Raw genomic sequence first — 20590 nt, forward strand, 5'->3', positions numbered from 1 at the left:
AGGTTCAATCCCTGGATCAGGAAGATGCCCTGGAGAAGGAAATGGCAATCCACTTCAGTATTCTTGCCTGGGAAATCCCGTGGACAGAGGAGCTTGGGAAGCTACAGTCCATGGGGTCGCGAAAGAGTCAGACATGACTTAGCAACTAAAACAACGGCATTATGGCTTTAGGACATATACTCTAGTATAGCACACTAAACTGCCAAATATCACATTTTGGATAATAAAGTGCTATTAAATCTTTTTATGAGACAGGGTGTTTCATATGAAAGATAAGCAATATAACAAAGGGATAAACTTATCGGAACAATGCCACATTCCCCGGAATGTCCTTTTCTTCTACTATACAAATGATTAAAGAGTCAAAAGGTCTTGCTTACATCAAGATTTGTCAAGGTGCAATGAGTATATTTGTATGTAGGAGGTGTACATATTAAATATCTATTAATTCCTTTCATCTTCTTCACTAGAGAGAAATAACTCCACCCTTTGGAGTACATTTTGCTCTCCCTTTTCCCAAAATGAGAAGTAAATTTCTGAAGATCTTCCAAAATCATGCTTGTAAACATTTAAAAATCTCTACCTAGCTCCAGGCAGACAGTAGAAACATAACGTAATGAGGCCTGTGTAATAAGTCAAATAAGTCAAATTATCTTTTATCACCAAAAGCCAGGTGTCAACATAGTTCTAGCTTTGAAAATGTTCATATATTTCTCTTTTTTTTGGTTAAGTTTTTTTTTTTAATTTGAGGTAAAAATTAAAATTCATGTAACAAAATTAAATTCATGTAACAAAAAATGAGCCATTTTCTTTTTTTCTTTTTTAGATTTTTATTTTTTTTATTATTTTTTTAAATTTTATTTTATTTTTAAACTTTACAATATTGTATTAGTTTTGCCAAATATCGAAATGAATCCGCCACAGGTAAAGTGAATGATTCAGTGGAATGTAGCACTTTCACAATGTTGTACAGCCATCACCTCTCTCTAGTTCCCAAATCACAGTTTTCTTAATCATGGAAAACTTTTTTCATCTCCCACAAAACTTGAAGGAAAAGCAAAATCCAACCTTCTGCTGCCAGGCTAAAAGATTTTCCTCACTGTTCTCTATTATTTTTCTTTCATCATTAGTGCCTCCACCTACTCAAGTCAGCACCTCCAATTCTATTTCATCACCTGAAAAACACAGTCATTCTCCTTTGGACTTATTTTCTAAATTAATTTAAGTTTGAGTTCAAACTTCAAAGAAATATTTGTCATTTTTAAAATGTATAAAAATCACATGACACTTCTGGTAAAAATGGCAGATTGAGCACATCTGTTTTACTGCATCCCTAAACCTGACTCAAACGGCAACACCAACAAACATCCACGCTTTTAAAGTCATAATCCAAGCTGTGAAAATTAAAAGGTACATAATAGCAATAAAATAAAATTCCGGAAGCCAAAACATAGACAACTGGTAAATAATGGTGAATCTGAGAAAACTGGAACCCTGGTTGACAGTGGGGAAAGCCAAGAACAATAAATTACAATTCATTCCTCAGAGTCCCTCAAAGGCTCACAGGTTGGCCATATGAGGTTTATCTGCAAGTAAGAGGGTATGTGTTTAAGTGGGGGTTGCTGCTAACAACAGAGTTAATGGAAAGTCTGGACCCCAGCGCAGAAGGCTCAGTCCCCTTCCCCTCTCCACCTAGCTAGCCAATCAACTAGAGGATATCCCTCTGGAGAGGATAAAACGGAGTTCTTGAGTCATAGAGGACCAGTAACAGCTGAGATTACGGCACCATACTGAAAAGAGGGGGCCGCTGAGTGAACATACACATCCGAGATTCAAGCCCTGGCCTGGACCCCAAGCCCTATCCCACTTGCCACACTAGGTTCTCAGAGGCTGGAAGGGTCTTCCCTGGAGAATTTGACCAACCCAAGAGAAATGACCTCTCAATCATGATATTGAAACCTCCCCAACTAAACTATCCAAGCAAATCACTCCACACAGGAGCTCAGGGTCTTAACAAGCCCTGTCACTAAATGTGAGCAGTCACCAAGAATTCTAAGACATTTAACAAATGGCTCTTACAGGAAAGAGGGAATCAAAACAGACAGGAAAAAAAATCAATATGGAGAAAACAGAAGTTCTATGAGGAGGAAAATAGTTCTTAAATATAACATTAATATTTTCATAAATAAGATACATACATGCTACAAACATGCTTGAAACAAATAAAAAAAATAGAAAGTTGAAGAACAGAAATAATAGAAAGTCTCAGCAGTGTAAGAAATATATATATAAAGAAAAACAAAATGGAAATGTTAGAACTGGAAAATACAATAACCAAAACACAAAAACTCTATGGATGGACTCAACAGCAGAATGGAGGAGAGGGAAGAATCAGTGAACTGCAAGTATAATAGAAATTATACAATCTTAACAACAGAAAAAAAATAGATTGAAAAAAAATTAACAGGGCTTCAAGGACCTGTGGGACTATAACAAAAGATTGAACATTAATGACATCAGAGTCCTTAAAGGAGAAGAGAAAAAGAGCAGCGCTGAAGTATTCAAAGAAACAAAGGCTGAAAACATCTCAAAAGTGGCAAGAGACATGAACCTACAGATTTAAGCTGAATGAACTCTGAACAAGTGAAACCCACACCAAGACACAACATAGTCAAACTGTAAAAACCAAACACACAAAAAATCTTGAGGGCAGAGACAGAAATCACAACTTACCAACAGGGGAAAAACCATTCAAATGATAGAATGTTTGTTTCTTTAAAACCGGACCCAAGAAGAAATACAATATTTTTTAAATGCTGAAAGAGAAAAATTGTCAAGCAAGAATCCAGTATCCAGAAAAAAAGACAGTCGAAAACCCAGGAAACTATGGACCAATATCCCTTATGAACACAGACATGAAAATCCTTAACAAAGTATTAGAAAATTTAGCAAGAAGAATTGTGCATTATGACCCTGTGGGATTTATTCCAAGGATGCAAGGCTGCTGCAGTACTTGAAATTCAATCCATATAATCCACCATATAAACAAGCAAAGGAAAAAAAAAGGTATCATGGTCCTAACAACTGATGCAGAAGAAGCGTTTGACGAAATTAAACACTCATTCCTGAAAAGTCTCAAAAAATTGGAATAAAAGGGATCTTCTTCAACTCAATAAAGATCTCCTACAAAACCCCACAGGTAGCATTACTTTTAATGGTGGAAGACTGAATGCTTTTTCTCTAAGATAGGGAAGAAGGGAAGATGTTCTCATCACTCTTAGGCAACGTCGTGGTGGAAGTTCTAGCCAGTGCAATACAGGGAAAAACAGGAAACAAAAAGTATATAGATCAAAAAGGAAGAAACTGTCTCTGTTTACAGTGGCACAATTGTCCATGCAGGAAATCCCAAGAAATATAAAAAGCTTCTAGAAAGAAGAAATATTTCAGTATAAATTAACAAAACATGTACAGGACTATAAGCTGAAAAACTACAAAATGCCAGTAAAAGAAAGAAATCTGAAGAAATGGAGAGCTATATCATGTTCATGGGCTGCAACACTCAACACAGTAAAGACTTCAATTATTCTCAAATTTATATACAAGTTTAACACGGTCCCTATCAAAATCTCAGGAAGGCTTTCTGGGAATTTGGGTGAGATCACTCTAAAATTTGTCTGAACAGGAAAAGGAATTAGAATAGCTAAAGCTGGTGTCTCAGATGGTAGAGAGCCTGCCTGCAGTGCGGGAGACCGGGGTTCGACTCCTGGGTCAGGAAGATCCCCTGGAGAAGGAAATGGCAATCCACTCCAGCACTCTTGACTGGAAAATGCCATGGACGGAGGAACCTGATAGGCTACAATCCATGGGGTCGCAAAGAGTCGGACACGACTGAGAGACTTCACTTCACTTTAAAGCAACATTGAAAAAGATTTATCACCTGAAGTGAAGTCGCTCAGTCGTATCTGACTCTTTGGGACCCCATGGACTGTAGCCTGCCAGGCTCCTCCGTCCCTGGGATTCTCCAGGCAGGAATACTGGAGTGGGTTGCCATTTCCTTTTCCAGGAGATCTTCCCGACCCAGGGATCGAACCCAGGTCTCCCGTATTGCAGGCAGATGCTTTTACCATCTGAGCCACCAGGGAAGCAACATTGAAAAAGATTTATCACCTAGCCACATACTAATCAGGCTGTGTGATGCTGGCAGAAGAACAGACACATAGATGAGTGGGACAGAGCAGAGAGCCCGAGAATAAATCTATGCAAACATGTCCAAGTGATATCTGACAAAGATGCAAAAACAATTTGGTGAGAGAAAGATGATGACCTTTTCAACAAACAGTGCTGGTGCAATTAGACATCAGTAGGCAAAAAATAAATGGCTCATACGTTATATGAACACTCACTCAAAACACATCATGGATTTGAATGAAAAACTATAAAACTTTTAGGGGAAAAAGACCCCTAGATTCTAGTGCTAGGCAAACAGTTCTTAGACTTAATACCAACAGCATGACTCATAAAAGGAAAAATTGATAAATTAGACGTTATCAAAATTAAAAACTTTTGGCCGAAACCAACACAATATTGTAAAGCAGTTATTCTCCAATTAAAAATAAATTGATTTTTTAAAAATTAAAAACTTTTGCTCTGGGAAAGACTCTATTAAAAGAATGAAAAGAGGACTTTTCCTGGTGGCCCAGTGGTAAAGAATCTGCCTTCCAGTGCCGGAAAAGTGGTTTCAATCCCTGGTCCAGGAAGATTCCATATGCTGAGGGGCAGCTAAGCCCATACACCACACGAAGACTCATCACAGCCAAAAAAGACAAGACAAGACAAGCTGTAGACTGGGAGAAAATATTTGCAAGCCACATATTCAACAAAGGGCTAGTAGTATCTAGAATATGTAAAGAATTCTCAAAACTCAACAGAAAATATACCAAACAATCCAATTAAAAAACAGACAAGACATGAAGAGACATTTCATCAAAGAGAATATATAGGATATACAGATGCAAATAAACTTGTGAAAAAATGTTCATTGTCACTAACCATTAGGACATAAGTTAAAAACATGATATACCACTACATATCTATAAGAATGGATAAAATAAAAAATAGTAACAACACCAAATTCTAACATCAATAAAGAGAAATTAGATCATTCATACATTGCTGTTAGGGATGTTAAATGGTACAGCCACTCTGCAAAGCAGTTTGGCAATTTCTTATAAATTTAAACAGTGACTAGTGACCCAGCAATTTCACTTTTGGGCATTTATCCCAGAAAAGTGAAAGCTTATTTTCACACAAACACCTGTTCACAAATAAAGCAGCTTTATTGTAATAGCCAAAACCTGGAAACAGCGTAGGTGTCCATTGCGGATGAATGGTTAAACAAACCGTGGCACCTCAATACCACTGAAAACTGTTCAGCAATAAAAGGGAATAAATGACTGACACAGTAACCTGAATAAATCTCCAGAGAATTAAAAAGAGAGAAAAAAGCCAATCTCAAAAGATGATGTACTCCATGATTCCATTCACAGACCATCCTAGGAGTAACAGAAGTACTGGTGTGGAGAACACAAGAGAGAATGCTGGGGCTCACCAGGAGTGGTGTGGGAGGGGGAGGAGATGGCTGCAAAAGTGTGACAGGAGGGCTCTGGTGCCCTGAAAGTGCTCTGCATCTCGACTGTATCAATGTCAGCTGTTCTCCTAATGGTTTTGCAAGATGTTACCACTGGGGAAAAGTGGGTACTGGATCAATGGGCTCTCTCTGTATTATTTCCTATAATTGTATGTGAATCTACAATTATCTCAGAATAAAACAGGTTAATTTTAAAAACTCAAGATAGCAGTTACCCTGGGGTGAGGTAGTAGCTAGAAGAAGGTCTGGGGTCCTGATAATTGTTTTCTTTTTTAATCTGGATCTTTTATTAAATGGAAGTGTTCACTTTGTAAGACGTCAGTGAACTATATTATTTTTCAACAGAAAATTAACTTGGGGGGGGTGGGGTGGGAAGGGGGTTCAAGAGGGAGGGGATATATATACATACATACACACACATATACTCAAGGCTAATTCACATTTTTGTATGGCAGAACCAGCACAACATTGTAAAGCAATTATCCTCCAATTAAAAATAAAATTAAAAAAATAAAGTGAAGCACAGAAACAAAAATGAACTTAAAGACTTAAAATATAAAAAGAAAAGAGATGAAAGTACAAGAGAAAAGACAATTATAGGATCACCCAGAAAGACAGGTATCTAAAAAACTGCAACTCTGAGACAAAACAGAGAAAATGAAGAGATGGGAATTCTTTAATTCAAGAAAATTTCTCAGAACTGAAATATATGAGCTGTCTGAAATGACCATGGAGTACTTGACATAGTGGATAAAGCAGACCCAAGCCAAAGCACATGAGCAAGCTCTCAGAACTTGAGAACAATCGGATAGTCCTACAAACTCTTAGAGGATAAAATGTGTCACATACTAAGGACCAGGAACCAGAATGGCTTCAGGAGTCCCAGCAATAACCCTGGAAGCTATTCCCAACCAAATTATCACTCAAGTTTATAGGGGGAAAAAGACACTTTACATACGCAATTTCTCAAAAAACAAATGCACCTCTCGTATATCCTTTCTTAGGTTGAGCACCGCCAAAACAAGGGAATAACACAAGAGAGAGTAAGACATGGAATTTAGAAAGTAAGAGAACTAACACAGGAGAGAGGCAAAGGAAAGATGGTGTGCTGGTGGCTAGAGGTCCTAGGCTGGCACAAAGGGCAGGTGTCACTGGGGCAGGTCTGTAGGCACCAAGCAGATGCTTTGTCAGCAAAGTGACATCGCCAGGATACCAGTACCTCTGAATGTCCTAAGGTCAGACCATTGCTGAGAGTTTAGGGATTAATTACTGGTAAGTGTAGAGAAAAGTAAATAAAACCCTATAAGAAAACAAAAAGTTGCACAGGAAAAGACAAATAATCATACTTCGCTATTCATACATGTCTCAGCTACATGGTCACAGTAATGTAAGCAGTGAGTAGTAAACTATTCAAAACTGCCACGTACCTATATGAAGAAAACAGGGAAATGAGAAGGCTGAATGCGCATGGAGAGCCGAGGCAGGATGGACACTTAGCTCTGTATCTTCCACTGTGGGAAAACAATAGATAATGCCTTCATTTAAAAACCACGAACTCAGAATACCAGCTTTTTATTTCAAAACACACTGGTAAATATCAGAATAATCACCTTAAAAGCAGAAAGTGAAAGTGAAGCTGTTCAGTCCTGTCCGACTTTTAGCAACCCCATGGACAGCAGCCTACCAGGCTCCTCCGCCCATGGGATTTCCCAGGCAAGAGTACTGGAGTGGGGTGCCTTTGCCTTCTCCCCTTAAAAGCAGAGAATGTATTAATATTTGCCTCTGAGAGAAGAAATGAGGCAAGATGGTGTAAAAAGTCTAATTAAAAAAAAAAAAAAGCCTTGCAAACTTGCTCAGTTTTTTAAAAAAGCTTTGTATATACATAACTCATTTTAAAAATAAAAATCAAAGCTAAAAAATAATTATGCAGTTGTAAGAGCTATGTTTTTTTGAAAGATAATAATCAAAAGCAGTTACTAGTATCCTTCCATCACAGACTAAAAAGAGTTTTCAGATTTGTACAGATCAAATTCTAACTGCACGAATTCTAGCCAGGTGGCCTTTATTTAATTATTCTCCATAAATCAACTGCTGATTCTATAACAAGTGGGTCAGAGAAGGACACAAAGTTGCCTTTAAAAAGCATAATTTCTAAATTGTTCAAGGGATGATGAAGAACTAATGCCCAAATAGTAATTCAAAGTTGCAAAATATCTTACATTAGGAGGTTGATTTAAACCTTGATGAGTGACTTTCCCCTAAACCATTCTTTCCTCTCCATCAGATTCAAATGATTTTTGATTATCATAAGGTTATGAAAGGTTTCTCTTGGTACCTGAGTCCAGGTGTTAAGTAGTTCTCAGAGTATCAACCAATGCAAAGTAGTGAAGAAAATGTTCATGTAATATGACATTCAGTACCTGTTATATGAATGTCACATTCAGTAACTTTTTTATATGAACTTCAAATCTAAAAATACAAACAAAAACTTTTTGTTTCAACTCAGGATATTAGTGTTTAGACACTAAAATTTTCAGGTCATCCTTAGATACTGAAGAAAAGGAACTGAGATAATCCACATTGTGAATACAGAAACAAAATAAAGTATAACTATAGCCATCTGTAGACTGGTTCCAAACTGGTTCCAAATTGGGAAAGGAGTAGGTCAAGGCTGTATATTGTCACCCTGCTTATTTAACTTATATGCAGAGTACATCATGAGAAATGCTGGGCTGGATGAAGCACAAGCTGGAATCAAGATTGCCGGGAGAAATATCAATAACCTCAGATATGCAGATGACACCACCCTTATGGCAGAAAGTGAAGAAGAACTAAAGAGCCTCTTGATGAAAGTGAAAGAGGAGAGTGAAAAAGTTGGCTTAAAACTCAAGATTCAGGAAACTAAGATCACAGCATCTGGTCCCATCACTTCATGGCAAACAGATGGGGGAACAATGGAAACAGTGAGAGACTTTATTTTCTTGGGCTCCAAAATCACTTCAGGTGGTGACTGCAGCCATGAAATGAAAAGACGCTTGCTACTTGGAAGAAAACTTATGACCAACAGCATATTAAAAAGCAAAGATATTACTTTGCCAACAAAGGTTCATCTAGTCAAAGCTATGGTTTTTCCAGTAGTCATGTATGCATTTGAGAGTTGGACTATAAAGAAAGCTGAGCCCTGAAGTGATGCTTTTGAACTGTGGTGTTGGAGAAGACTCTTGAGAGTCCCTTGGACTGCAAGGAGTCCATCCTAAAGTCCAACCAGTCCATCCTAAAGAATATCAGTCCTGAATATTCCTTGGAAGGACTGATGATGAAGCTGAAACTCCAATACTTTGGCCACCTGATGCAAAGAACTGACTAATTGAAAAAGACCCTGATGCTGGGAAAGATTGAAGGTGGGAGGAGAAGGGGACGACAGAGGATGAGCTGGTTGGATGGTATCACCAACTCAATGGACATGAGTTTGAGTAAGCCCGGGAGTTGGTGATGGACAGGGAGGCCTGGCATGCTGCAGTCCATGGGGTAGCAAAGAGTTGGACAAGACTGAGCATCTGAACCTAACTGATAGCCAGCTGTGTAATTAAAAGATCAGGAACAAAAAAGAAACAAATGAACTCCACCAAAACCTCTGTGTTTTACTAAAATTGAAACGTGTCCCAAAGCAGGACATGCTTTGGCTGACTTAGATTACATTTAATTTGCCATAAGGATTGACAGAATAAGTATAGGGAATAGTAAGAATATTTATATGTTGGATGAAGTACTTACTCTGTCTGCAAACCTAGGAGAGATTTTGTTTATTTAACAGTCCATCAACTTGAACCCATTAAGCTAATATTTTGTTTTAAACTTCTGAATCTTAAAGATTTTTTAAAACAAACTTTTAAAAAGAGAGAAGACATCTTAAATTATAAGCAGAAAAAAATCTATGAACTTCTCTGGAAAATCTTTATATAGGTTTGCTGCTGCTGCTGCTAAGTCACTTCAGTCGTGTCTGACTCTGTGCGACCCCATAGACGGCAGCCCACCAGGCCCCGAAGTCCCTGGGGTTCTCTAGGCAAGAACACTGGAGTGGGTTCCCATTTCCTTCTCCAGTGCATGAAAGTGAAAAGTGAAAGTGAAGTTGCTCAGTCGTGTCTGACTCTTAGCGACCCCATGGACTGCAGCCTACCAGGCTCCTCCATCCATGGGATTTTCCAGGCAAGAGTATTGGAGTTGGGTGCCATTGCCTTCTCCGATAGGTTTGCAGTTAATCCTACTTGGATGAAGAGGGCAGGGGGGGCTTTTGTTTTTCAGAAAATCAGAAAAATTTTCTCACCTGGCACTCTCTAATGATCGTAATCAACATCATTACTGTGAAAACCTGGAAAGGCATTCAACTAGTATCTACACCAAGTCATTAAAAAATAGCAGGTATTTCTGAATTATTGATGAGAGGTGATTAAATCATTCTTGTTAAAATTGATAGCTTTCTTCATTAAATATTTAAATTCAAACTGCTAAACCATATACTGAGTTACCCACAAGTAGATGAGTATGGAAGCAGATTCAACTTTTGAAGAAAAAAATCTTAAACCTGAATATATTACTTGGAACAACAAATGCCAAAGGTCAGATCTACCAACACACTATGATGATGTGTGCTTTACTGTAGCAGTGACATAACCATTGGTGACGGAGAGGAAACAACCCTTGGCTTACCCAGAAGGAGACATTCCCTCCTGGCAACATTGCTCTCTTAATGCACTGCTGCCCAGAGACCAGAACTGAGGCTGCAGATGGGGAAAGAGCTACCCTGTCAGCTCTTATGGGCCACTCACTAGGCTTCTGAGCAACTCAGATCATAGAGCAGAACTTTAACTATGGCTGCAATTTATTCCCAACACAGACATGGAAAAACCGCTGTAAATGAGCCTTAAGTGAAGTTGCTCAGTCGTGTCCGACTCTTTACGACCCCATGGACTGCAGCCCACCAGGCTCTTCCGTCCATGGAATTTTCCAGGCAAGAGTACTGGAGTGTGGAGAAGGCAATGGCACCCCACTCCAGTACTCCTGCCTGGAAAATCCCATGGACGGAGGAGCCTGGTAGGCTGCAGTCCATGGGGTCGCTCGAGTCAGACACGACTGAGCAACTTCACTTTCACTTTTCACTTTCATGCATTGAAGAAGGAAATGGCAACCCACTCCAGTGTTCTTGCCTGGAGAATCCCAGGGACGGGTGGGCTGTCTCTGGGGTCGCACAGAGTCAGACACGACTGAAGCGACTTAGCAGCAGCAGTTAGCAGTACTGGAGTGGGTTGCCATTTCCTTCTCCAGGGGATCTTCTCAACCCAGGGATCGAACCCGGGCCTCCCACACTGGAGGCAGACGCTTTTACTGTCTGAGCCACCAGGGAGCCTTAGCATCCTGGTATTCACACAGTGCACTGTGAACCGTTCAGTTCAACCCCCAGTGTTTTCCAGAATAGAGTTTTCCTTAAAGGCACAGCACTCAATGTCAATTCCAACAGACCTTTTTTTCAATAAGGACTGCTTTAGCATCTGCTACACACTGAGCCAACGTCATGAAAAAGAAATATAAGGTCGGTTTTATAACAGTCCCACATGCTGCAGGGCCACTAAGGTACGCAAAGGTGAATGCCTGTTGTGGAATCTGCCTTTTCCTCTGCGAGCATTTTGACATGACTCCTTTATGGCTGCATGAAATTGTGAAAGAACCAAAGCAGTTCTAGTCTTGTCAACCCTGTCTGATTCTCCAGGGTCCAACTGGAGCCCTGCAGGTGCTCAGTGCTACCCACAGACTCCCCACAACCCTTCCCAGAACCCAGAACCTGCCATTTCTTGTCATTCATGGTGGACCTTTCCCAAGCTTGTAGCAAAATGCGTCTGCTAGGGGACAAACTGATCCAAGTGGTGGTTAATTCATAGCCTGCGGCTGCCCACTTTAGACAATGCTTTTGTATTTTAATAGGAGCTTAGTGGGCTATATTATTCTCACTATTATTACTAAATAAAACACAACACTTAAACAGCACTTGCTGTGGGCTTAAAATGGACTAACTCATTATTCCTCACAACAGTTCTCTGGGGCAATATGATTACTTCCCCCACGTTTCCGATGAGGAACTTGAGAAAGAAAGAAGGTAAACAATTACCCCAAGGGAATAAGTGGCAGATCTGGGATTCAAATTGCGAAGTCTCTTCTCTTAGCAGCCACTGCCTCTTGACACGCAGGGCAGCTACTAGACAGGGAGCCAAAGACCTGGTCTTGGGTCTCAAAGACTTCATAGTTAAAAGGTGAGCCCAAAGCACAAGGAAGGTTTAAATGACAAGTCAGAAGAATAACAGAAGCCACAGAACACTGCAAAATCAAAAAATGTTACTGACAACAGGCGTGCTTCCGGAGTTCAGAGAAGAGAGCCCAGATTCCAGATGGGAGCTGTCAAGAGGATGAAGGACTTAACCTGACCCTTGACAGATGTGCAGGGTTAGGCTTTAGGCAAAGAGGATGAGAAAACTACTCCGGGATGAGGGAAAGAAAAGACAGCAAGACTTCTTTACAAGGTTAACGCTGGGGCTGATGAGGCGAGCAGACAGTAATAGCTTACAGGAGGCCTCAAGTAGTAAGCTATGGGATGAATGGACAGAATACAAAATACTACATTAGGGACTGATAATGAAGATAAAAGGCTTCCCTGGTGGCTCAGTGGTAAAGAATCTGCCTGCCAATGCAGAAGATGCGGGTTTGCTCCCTGGGTTGGCAAGACCCCTGGAAAAGGAAATGGCAACCCACTCCAGTATTCTCAGGAAATCCTAAGGACAGGGAGGAGCCTGGTAGGTTATACTCCACGGGATCGCAAAGGAATTGGACACAACTTAGTGACTAAACAACAGCAATGAAGACATTCTTTTTTTTAACCCCACAAATATAAATCTAGCATCAACTATTAGATGGGATGCATGCTTGGTGAGCAACAATTCAAACAGTGAAGAACCTGCTGCCCTGCTATTGAATCCAGTGGTGAGCCAAAGGGCAGGGGCAAGTGTGGGCAACACAGGAGTCTCTGGGGTGGGTCTTAACAGAGTGGGAGTCTTAAAGGATGAGTAAGAGACACCCACAGAGGAGGCACAGGGGAGGGGCTGAGCACGATGCCAAGGCGTTCCTGAGTGGGAGGTGAGACGGGCAGAGACTGAGAGCCTCCCTCTGCTACCGTCAAGCTCTGTAGCTTTGGGAAGGCTTCCAGCTTCTCCAAGTCTTATTCTTCCTCATCTACAACATGTGGAATACATGGATATTTTTCCATTAGGGTAGCCGTGAGGATGAAAAAAAAGATGATGCCTGTTGAACTCTTAGCACGGCGCCCAATCTGTAAGAATGTATGCATGTTATTTATTTTGAGCATAATGGAGAGCCACGAAAGAGAAGAGGAGGGCAGAATGACCACATCTGTATTTTGCAATGATCGTCAGAGGTTCAGTATGGAAAGCAGATCGGCAGCATTCTGTTACTGCAACCTCTACTAAGGATTTCCTAACATTTGATCTTTTCTTGTACTGTGGCTCAATGGTAAAAAACCTGCCAGCCAATGCAGGAGATGTGGGTTTGACCCCTGAGTCATGAAGATCCCCCCACTCCGGTATTCTCACCTGGGAAATCCCATGGACAGAGGAGCCTGGTGGGCTACAGTTTATGGGGTCACAAAGAGTCAGACATGATTAAGCGACTAAACAACAACAACTGCACTTAACACTAATTGCAAATACTAATATCCTGTGATGGAACCATTGTAGCAGAAATTTATGAATCTAATGCGATCTTTTACAATGTCTGGAAATCAAATAAACTGGCAGTATTTTCCTGACTCCTTCCTCAACTTCTGGAGGTTGCTCTCACACCTGAGCTGTTGCATGATTTAGGGGTGATTTTACTGCTATTTTAATAGATATTTCCTGTGTGCCCCAACTAGATCATAAACATCTCGAGGGAAGAATTCAGGACTTAGTATATTGCCCTTTACTCTTACTGCTAAGTCGCTTCAGTCGTGTCCGACTCTGTGCAACCCCATAGATGGCAGCCCACCAGGCTCCCCCGTCCCTGGGATTCTCCAGGCAAGAACACTGGAGTGGGTTGCCACTGCCTTCTCCAATGCATGAAAGTGAAAAGTGAAAGGGAAGTTGCTCAGTTGTCTCCAACTCTTAGCGACCCCATGGACTGCAGCCTATCAGGCTTCTCCATCCATGGGATTTTCCAGGCAAGAGTACTGGAGTGGGGTGCCATTGCTTTCCCCACCTTTACTCTTAAGCTCTCAATAAATATTGGTTATCTTTTACAAATACCTGATGGCAAGATTCTAAAGGTTTTACTAAGGCTTAAAATGGCAGACATTTATTTTAGGAAGTGCAGAGAGAAGTCCCAGTTGCTCTCTTGGCTTTGACACAGCAGTGCCTCTTTCAGCCTCCCTTTCCTCAGTATAAAATGGAGACTGAAAACACAAACCCAAGTCAACTAACTCTCAGAGGGATTCTGGGGCTTAAATGAAATAATGTATGAAAAAGCAATTTTTCTAACTCAAAAGCAACATAGGAAAATTCGGTGGTGGTGGCTGTGATCTTATTCCAGGGTATGATATTTCATTACAACTCTGGGTCTTATTTTGCCATTACTCCAAAAGCATTCTTCCCAAGTGTTCTCGTGGTAATCTCTGGCACCACCCTTGAACCCCGGCACCCAGCTAGTATTTTATCCATCATTGCTCATGAATTTACATCCATAACCATTCCCATGACTACAGCCTAGCTGCGGAGTGGGGAGGAGGTGCACAGGCTCATTAGAGGATACATTGTTGGATTATGAACTAGAATAATTAAGTAAACCAGGCAAGAAATAACTATCCATTTAAAATACAGCCCCCTTAGGAACATTTTAATTATATTTGTAACATAGTAAATGTGAAAGAAAGGAGATGAAACTATCTCTAACATATTTTCCTTCACTTGCTAAGATGGTGAAAAGAACAAATTATTTTCATCTCAAGAAGAAGAGAGGCAGAATAGACTTTAACCTTAAATAAGGTTTTAGTGATTAAAGCCAAGTGGATTTTCACTTCTACTTTGTGAAAGACACACTTAAATATCAATTTTAAAAACTGTAATTTAGATTCTCAGACGTTATCAGCTATCATAGAAACAGATTTCTATTAATTCCTTTAAGGCTTTTGGTTAAATATTGTGTCAAGAGGTTACAGTATAAATTTGAAGCAAGGCCCAGAACCTCATTTCCTTCTCTCTCTCAAATAAACCTCCTGTCTTAAAACAAGCCCAGTGTGAGGTACAAGCAATGGTTCATAGTATAGCATGGAAAAAAAGTGTTTAAAATTTTTTTTTATTATCTTGTGAATTTATCCAAACCAAAAAAATCCAATCAGATCAGATCAGATCAGTCGCTCAGTCGTGTCCAACTCTTTGCGACCCCATGAATCGCAGCATCTGTCATCCCCTTCTCCTCTTGCCCCCAATCCCTCCCAGTATAAGAGTCTTTTCCAATTAGTCAACTCTTCACATGAGGTGGCCAAAGTACTGGAGTTTCAGCTTTAGCATCATTCCTTCCAAAGAAATCCCAGGGCTGATCTCCTTCAGAATGGACTGGTTGGATCTCCTTGCAGTCCAAGGGACTCGCAAGAGTCTTCTCCAACACCACAGGTCAAAAGCATCAATTCTTCGGCGCTCAGCCTTCTTCACAGTCCAACTCTCACATCCATACATGACCACTGGAAAAACCATAGCGTTGACTAGATGAACCTTTGTTGGCAAAGTAATGTCTCTGCTTTTCAATATGCTGTCTAGGTTGGTCATAACTTTCCTCCCAAGGAGTAAGCGTCTTTTAATTTCATGGCTGCAGTCACCATCTGCAGTGATTTTGGAGCCCAGAAAAATAAAGTCTAACACTGTTTCCACTGTTTCCCCATCTATTTCCCATGAAGTGATGGGACCGGATGTCATGATCTTCATTTTCTGAATGTTGAGCTTTAAGCCAACTTTTTCACTCTCCACTTTCACTTTCATCAAAAGGCTTTTGAGTTCCTCTTCACTTTCTGCCATAAGGGTGGTGTCATCTGCATATCTGAGGTTATTGATATTTCTCCTGGCAATCTTGATTCCAGCTTGTGTTTCTTCCAGTCCAGCATTTCTCATGATGTACTCTGCATATAAGTTAAATAAACAGGGTGACAATATACAGCCTTGACAAACTCCTTTTCCTATTTGGAACCAGTCTGTTGTTCCATGTCCAGTTCCAACTGTTGCTTCCTGACCTGCATACAAATTTCTCAAGAGGCAGATCAGGTGGTCTGGTATTCCCATCTCTTTCAGAATTTTCCACAAAGTGTTCAAAATAGGAAGTGAAATTTACTGGACATGCTGTTAGTGACGCCCTGCATTATTTGTCAAGAAGAGAAACAATATAAGGATTTAAGGGGGTCACAGGTTTGTAAAAATTAGAATCAGTGCAGAGTCATCTCTCTCTAAACCAAGATCAATAGCCAGATGCATCAATGAAACTGTTTAGAATAACCAAGCTCCTGAATAGGCTGGGTTTCCAATATTCACTGAACTTCCATAGCTGAAGCTTAGAAACCTTTTCCCCACTGAAATAATATTACAAATAGTGGTGGAACTCAGATGATGGAACCAACAGTGCTAAAAGTTACAACGTGCATAACTTTTCAGTTCAGTCGCTCAGTCGTGTCTGACTCTTTGTGACCCCATGAATCGCAGCACGCCAGGCCTCCCTGTCCATCACCAACTCCCAGAGTTCACCAAGACTCACATCCATCGAGTCAGTGATGCCATCCAGCCATCTCATCCTTTGTCGTCCCCTTCTCCTCCTGCTCCCAATCCCTCCCAGCATCAGAGTCTTTTCCAACAAGGGGAAATTCTTTCTTAATACTTTTCAACCTGTAATGTAAGCAACATGTCATGAAAGACAAGCCCACTCAGAGGTTCCCCATCCACTCTCCTCCATCCAGGAGCCACGGAAGTGGGCATGGAGCCACCAGCCACTTGCTTCCTCCAGGGCAACAGTTCTATGAAACTGTGGCGTTCCTGCCAGTGATCTTAGAAACCACTGAATAAATGCGTCATACATACATGTTCCACTCATTTCCAAATGTATGTTGATGCTACCATCATATTATCTTCTTCTCTAATAAATGTTTATGCAATTCCGATTAGCTTTCTGACATTATGCGGTTTCTCAGACAGGGGCCCCTACAAGGGCAATTAGCGTCAAGTCGGAGCCCGAGAACCATGGTGTCTGCAAACACCTTGGAGGTAATAGAACAGGTACTGCATTAGAAGAGGAGAGGAAAAGGAAAGTATGAAACCTGGTCAACACGAGCACAAGCCCAGTTATACTGGGAGCCTCGATTATCAAATTATTTACTATTTTAATGATTGTAAACACAATCTTTGTTTCTTTGCCAAGAAGTTAACACAGAAAAATCTTACCTTTTTGTTTCTCTTTTCTTATTTTTTCAAAGCATAAAACAAAGAATTTTTAAAAGGTTGATAATGAAAGTTGAATTATTTAGAGTCTTCTCTGTAAAGTACCACTGTATACTTCAGAAGCAATTTATACAGAATATATATGATTATAAAAGGAATTTCAATTCAATTAAAATGCTTTTTGACTTTTAAAAGGTTTTTTATTTTTAAACCTATGTGAATGCTTGTTTTATATACAGACACACATTCATTTTTTTTTTTCAAATCTGTTCAGAAAAGGACTGACCTGAGCAAATACAATTATTATAGGACCATGAGTCTAAAATCTAGAAATACAGGAAATACGAAATACTAGAAACACAAGAAAATTAGACTGTGGAAAAATAAGAATTATACTGAGAAACAAAGAGACAACTCCAGGTATTAGTTCTATAACACTGGGTTAGGACATCAGCACGTGTGTCCGTTGTGTAAAATAATGCTGTATTTATAATGGGTGCTTGATAAATGCTTATTCAATAAAAGACTGGCTTAGTCAAGAAAAGACTTACTTGGCTATTCTGGCATTATTAGTCACTGAGAAAGTTACGAGGCTTAAAGAGTGTACAGTCTATACATAAGACATGGCATTCTAAACAAAAATTTATAGTTGCTTCTTTCTCAAACATGTCTTTTATGAGTTTACAATCTAGATCAAAATATAGATCTCACAGTTTAAAATACATTCTTCCATAGACATGTAGCTATCACCAATGACTTTTCCTTATACCCTCTAACTACACTATAGTTTAAAACAAAATTTTATATACTAAGCACATTCCAGCATATGTAATCTAATTTGTCTTGCTTTTTATGCTGTTAGGACTCTGTTGAATTCAGAGCTACCAAGTGCTATCAGTTTCTTTCAGATTTATTACCTAGCCCATTAAATAAGGCACTTCAATAAACATACCATACTAATACTTTTGAAAATGAAAATATTCAATGCTGGTAAAGATAAATATTAATAGGCACTCTCATTAACTGAGAGTAGAAGAAAAGTCTTTCTAGAAGGCAAGGATTTAAGTGTATGGATGTTTATCATAATGATGAGAACTGAAACAAAGTCAGTGATCAGCAATGGAAGCAGTTGAATTATGTATCTGAACATAAGAGAAAAAAAAGAAACTTATACCCACAGGATGGAAAACTGAACTTAACAGAACTTAAAATTAATAGATAAATGTTCATGAAAAAAAAAAAAGCATTAAGTGGAGAAAAAGCAAGACACAAACCTGTATGTAAGAGTTTACATTTGTAAATTTTGTCCTTTATACAAAATATACTTTAGAAAAAGATTTGAAAATAATATCAAAATGTTACTCTAAAAGTAAAATTAGGAGTTATTTAAATTTTTTTTCTTTTAGTTTACTGAATTTTTTTTCCCAACAAGTATCACTTTGAAAATACATATTTAAAAGGAATCATTTGAAATACAAAGCATCTGAGTGATAACTGGGACACCTTTGATCCTGCAGTCCCGGAAAGGTCACTGGGACTTGCTCAATTGAAGTCTGCCTATCACTGTGTGGGATCCTGCAGGAACAACTGAAAGGGCCAGTTATAAGAGCTTTGAGATGCTCTTAAAAGATAAAACATCTTCAAAATAGGGGAACCTCATTTATAGGAAATAAAAGGTAAATGGATATCATTTTTACACTTTTGAAACTCTTTTATTCAAACTCTCTCATAAAGGTGAGTTTGGGTTCTATCTGTTCATTAAACACAATTTCCCAGGAATCATTTTCAAACAGAAGAAGGCACGCCACAATAGCTACAGAAGCTGGGCTATGCTGGATTGGATCAGTGCATTTCTGTAAAAGTCATAGAGAGTTAGTGTGTCACTTTGTATGGTTCTGCTTTAAGTGTTTAGTGTGGGGGCTTTGGGCTTGGCTCTGCTGAGAAAGGCCTTGGTTACCTTGGGCCAAGGGTATTCTACCTTAACCTTGTCCCTAAAAATGCCCAGAGCAGTTATAAGAATTGAGCATGTGGCTCACAGGGATGCAGTCCTCCTCCTCTGGGAGTCCTGAGCTCTGCTGGCCCCGTCTCCAATCTTCACTCCATGGTGGCCATGTGGGAAGTGGGGTAGGAGCACCTGCCCCACTCTACGGAACCACTTGGGGCTAGGATGCCAGCCTAGGCTTTTTGCTCACTTTCACTGGACACAATTCATCCATAAATCAGACTTGTTGAGACAACACCAGTTCCTCTTTCCAGTTCTTCTTTTATCCCCCGCAAAGCCACACCAGAGCTCTCTCGGCCACCGCTGATTCACGGCGTCCCATCTCTTTCTCTCCCCCAAGTTCCACTCTTGGTCTCAGATCAAAACATTTCCTCATTCACAGTTGAGAAAAGAGTCATTCAGACTTGGACTTCCCTGTTTTCTGCACATTCTCTGAATCTGTCTCCCCTACTCAAACACAGGCCAGGACAAATGTCAGAAAAGATGTCTCAGCCCTGCTTTCCTCAATCTTCTTTTATATCTCTGGAATATGGTTTTTCTAAGAGCCTAGTATTCTTCCTATCTTTGCCCCCATCCTTTCCTATTCTTAATATTCAGCGGGACCACCAGGTTCCATGGTAATACAGGCCAGTCATTCACATTTCCAAACCTTAACATCTCTTCAATGTAACGGACAAAGGGATAAAGGCAGATGAAAGCTACTTTCACTTTTTTCTTTTTTTCTTGCCAGGCCTCAAGGCATGTGGCATCCTAGTTCCTGACCAGGAACAGAACCTGCACCCACTACAGCAGAAGCACATGGTCATAACCACTGGACCTCCCGCGAAGTCAGGAAAGCTACTTTTATTACACAACATTTGGGATATTTTTTGTTGGTGCTGAGGTAGGGGTGTGTATGTGTGTCTGTTCGCATATGCTATTTAAAGCCACAGACTAGCAACCAGAGTTGCAATAGCTATAGCATAATATAGACATATATTAATATACAGGTTCACAGCTTAGGTGTTCCACATTTTTTATTTGGTTTGGTTTAGTTTTCTATTTGGGCTGAGGGCCCATAAATCATTACCTTAGCAAATGACTCTCATAGTTTTCAAAAGTGCCCAGCCAACTAACTTAAATGATACCATTATACAAAGTAGCAAATAAGTATCTTATAAATACAAAGAAGGAAAACCAGCTACAAAGCAAATGTTACTGAAACCCAACAATAGGGCTAAGTACTGGATAACATGTCATTCAGGATTTAGGACAATAAATCAAGCTGACACGGGCCTTCTCACCCTCCAAAATGCCAGTAAAGTATAATAATGGCCACAGACAGCTACTGTTGGGTAATTAACTGTGGAAGAATCATATCCAAGTGGAATGTTCTGGATGGAGACATTAGGATGTTTTCTTTGCCCCATGCAGAATTCACAGCAGATATATATG

The 20590-nt window shown here is 39.9% G+C and overlaps 1 protein-coding gene across 6 annotated transcripts in view; it reads right to left on the minus strand.

Annotated features, from left to right (window-relative positions):
• Window positions 1–20590, minus strand: part of MFSD6 (major facilitator superfamily domain containing 6) — an 89151-nt gene that overhangs the window by 64129 nt on the left and 4432 nt on the right. For 3 of the 6 annotated variants that reach the window (XM_002685219.7, XM_005202247.5, XM_059877718.1), the window contains exon 2: window positions 7075–7158. The exons of the other annotated variants lie outside the window; for them this stretch is intronic. The gene's annotated coding sequence lies outside the window, so the exon portion shown is untranslated. The remainder of the gene's footprint in view (window positions 1–7074; window positions 7159–20590) is intronic. 6 annotated transcript variants of the gene reach the window in all.

The sequence above is a fragment of the Bos taurus genome, chromosome 2 (assembly GCF_002263795.3).
Source record: "Bos taurus isolate L1 Dominette 01449 registration number 42190680 breed Hereford chromosome 2, ARS-UCD2.0, whole genome shotgun sequence".
Lineage (NCBI taxonomy): Eukaryota > Metazoa > Chordata > Mammalia > Artiodactyla > Bovidae > Bos > Bos taurus.